At 35.6% G+C, this 3,742-nt stretch overlaps 1 pseudogene; it reads right to left on the bottom strand.

Moving 5' to 3' along the window:
- Positions 1 to 225: 225 nt before the first annotated feature.
- Positions 226 to 2,490, bottom strand: LOC143533087 (cyclic dof factor 1-like; annotated as a pseudogene).
- Between the last annotated feature and the right edge of the window lie 1,252 nt (positions 2,491 to 3,742).

The raw sequence follows: 3,742 nt of genomic DNA, 5'->3' as shown, positions 1-3,742 counted from the left end.
AGTCATAGTCATGTACAATTTCATTGCACACTTCACAACCCTAAGTAATCACAAACCAAAACCATTCCTCTATAGTCCCTAACCTTCTTCAAAAGTTCAAAACTCATAACACCTTCCCCCTTTGAACATCTGCGGACCTACATACAAAGTATGGGAGCAGCTGCCTTTCATATATTTTTTTTTGTTATTTATACCCGAAAATCCCAATCGTCTCCCATAAAATTTTGGTTAAGCCCCCCTGATCACCTACGTAAAAAAGTTCCTAGGCCCGCCACTGTCTATGAAGTTTCTCGAAAGTTCAGTGATCTTGATAAAGCTGCAGGATTAGCTTGCAAACTAACCAAAGAAGTACCCATAACTTCATTCGTCTCATCGATTTTCGACTTAAACGCCTTCGAAAGAATCCCACCATCGATCGATACCCGCACTTTTTCCCACCTCAAGTCCATCATTCAAAGATGAAGGCAACAAATTCCCATCTCTAGAATGCTTACCCAATGGGGAATTAGGGTTCATATATGGCACTTGCATCGGCACTTGTACCGTACAACCCCAGTAATGCGGTGGCGGGTAAAAATTAACCGGGTAACCCGAATTTACCGGATAACACCATGGAGGAGGACCCGAAAAACAGGGGATTTGAACAGGGTATTTTAAATTCCTTAAATTCCCATTATTCCCGCCGTTTTCGACCAAATTCGAAGCGGAAATCAAACAATCGTCTTCAAGACTACGCGAATTGTCAATAAAGTTGAGGGCTTGATTCATGGATTCGCAAAGGGGAACATCCGAACCGAAATTAAGAAAATTCCCATTATTTTTCATCGAACTTTCTTTAATAATCAAATGTCGGTAATAAGAAGCGGACGATAAGCTCTTATTTTTTCGTCTACCCGACCCGATTGGAGTGTTCCTCATTGTCCCGCCTGCGGTCCAATATCGTTGACAGTTTTTACAGAAATGGCGAGGTTGATTAACATTGTAATTGTTGTAATAACAGAATTTGGTGTCCATTGAATTGCATCTTGGACAAGGGAGAATCTTGTCGGGTTTTTGGGGTTTTTCTTCAGGGTTCGGGTTTTCTTTCTTTTGGGTGTTTTTTGATGGGATTTCTTTATCTGGATTTGGTGTTTTGGGGTCGTCGTTGAGTTCAAAAGATGTCGATTGATCGGAACTTGTTTCGTCTATGTTTTCGTCATCAATTGATTTCTGAAACTAATCAAATTATAAGAAAATAAGAAAACAATAACAAAATTAATAATACTCTGTTTTGATATTGAACAAGTGAAACAGGGGATGTATTTTGATGCAAATTAAAGGCTAATTTTATTTTTATTATTATGGTAGATGATGAAGAAGGTTAATTTTATGTTAATTATTAAAACAGAGTCACTGATTCTTGGTTAAATTACTGAAATTAATCTATAAAAAAATGTAATTTGTTGTAAAAAGATTGAAAAAACAGAGGTTAATCAAGCAAAATTTAAGAAATAGTGTCAATATTTTTAATTTTATATTAATTATTAAGATATATTTACTAATAAATCATAGAATTGCTGAAATAAATTTGTTAACAGCTCTGTTTTTTTATTGAAAAAAATTAAGAAAAACAGAGGTCAGTAAGTAAACTTCAAGAAAGCTTGTAATAAGGTTAATTTCATATTAATAACTAAATTGGAGTCAGTAATCCATCATCATTTATATAAAATGTTGAAACAAATCTATAAAAAATTCAAAATATTTTATTAAAAAAATTAAGAGGAACAGAGGTCAGTCAAGCAAAGTTTAAGTTATTTGAATTGCTGAAATAAATCTATAAAATTATTAATTTTTACTATTAAAAATTTAAGAAAAACAGAGGTCAATCAATCAAACTTAAAAAAAACTTGTTAAGAAAGTTAAACTTGATATTAACAACTAAAATAGAGTCACTAATCCATCATTAAATAGTTAAAATAAATCTATAAAAAGTATTTTTTATACAAAAAAAAAACTAAAAGCCCAACAAAATGAACATTAATAACTTTAAAAAACTATGTTTATAAATAATAATAATAATAATAATAATAATAATACCTTAATGTGACCAAAACAATATTGTTGTTGTTCATTATCAACATATGACAACTGAATTGTCTTCCCAAATAAAAGCCCAACAAAATGAACATTTTAATAGCTTTAAAAACTATGTTTAATAATAATAATAATAATAATAATAATAATAATAATAATAATAATAACAATACCTTAATGTGACCAAAACAATATTGTTGTTGTTGTTCATTATCAACATATGACAACTGAATTGTCTTGCCAAACAGCTTGATGGCAGGATCTTTAACTTCCGGCATTATGGCGGCAGAGGGTGTTTGATGTTATAACTAAAATCTGTTAATGTTTATGTTTTTGCGGCAGTTGGAGTGGTGGTTAAAAAGCAGAGGCTAGGGGATGACACGTAGGCATGGGAAGTAAATGTGAGCCACAAGTTCTTTGTGGCTTGGGAGATTTTCTTTGGGAGAAAGTGGGGTAGGCCTACTTTTTATTTGGTGTAGGATTTTGATATACATTATTAATACATTCTTATTCCAAAAAATATACTATGATTAATATATTAAAAATATATAGCACTATAAAAAATATTAAAAGAATCCAGAATGAAGAAACGTGGATCGACTCACTGGTAGACGATCTACTTTACTCGGGTGTGATTATGCTATTTCACCGATGGTTCTCTGGGATCTTGATTCTTCCACCTACAAAATGAACAGCACCGTAAACTTACCCCTCAGAAAGGGACAGAGGGGTCCTCTTTGGGGTAACCCTCCGGTGTGAGAATAAGAGATTTGTAGGAGAAGATAATAATCTGAGAGTAAGGAAACTGGAGTGTATTGCTTAATATAGCTGAATACTGTGTAATAGGGCATACCTCTCCTTGTGGAGTTGAGGTGGTATTTATAGTGCTAGGGTTTCCAATGATTGGGCTCAGACCCAATTAGGGCCTTTTTGGCCTCCTCCTATTGCTTTGCGCCACGTGTCCTTGGGACACCTGGTGCTTTTTCATTGATTAATTGCACATGGGTTTTGCTGAGTTGTCCACCTTTCATTGGCAGCTGTCAACATCAGCATATTCTTATTCCTTAAAAAGATACCTTCTGGAAGGTTGTCTGACGTGCACAATCAAGGTTGCCCTAATCCTGATTTGGATAAGGACGAGGTTGATTATGTGCATGTGTGATATGCGCCTATCCTGAGGATGCGCGAGGTCTTCTCTTTATTCTCACGCGCAGATGTTTCATGCGCAGATGTGATATGCACAAGCATGTGATATGCGCCACGCGCGGATGCGCCACGCGCAGATGTGATATGCGTGAGCATATATGGTGCGTGAGCATGTGATACGCGTGAGCATATGTGATGCGTGAGCATATGTGATGCCTGAGCATATGTGATGCCTGAGCATATGTGATATGCGTCATGCGCATAGGTTTTGGCTTTGTGCCTTCATAATATCTTGATTTCAAGCCTCTTGTCTATATCTTGTGGGTTGACCTGCCTCGCTCGGTGTTGAGGCGGGTACATACCTCTTCAAGCCCCCCCAGTCTAATGTGTGTCTTGTCTCGCGCGAGCGAGGTAAGATAGATATTAGACTTAATAGTTTGCTCTTTTAATAGGGTTTTGTCTTTTTCTTTATTACTTATCGTTGCGCGAAAATCTATCCTTTTGGTTGAAACCACGTGGTCGT

Source organism: Bidens hawaiensis, unplaced genomic scaffold (assembly GCF_021521415.1).
Source record: "Bidens hawaiensis isolate Kalapana, Puna unplaced genomic scaffold, B.hawaiensis_p1.1 tig00009618_1, whole genome shotgun sequence".
NCBI classification, from domain to species: Eukaryota; Viridiplantae; Streptophyta; class Magnoliopsida; order Asterales; family Asteraceae; genus Bidens; species Bidens hawaiensis.
This window is presented reverse-complemented; position numbering and strand designations above follow the sequence as displayed.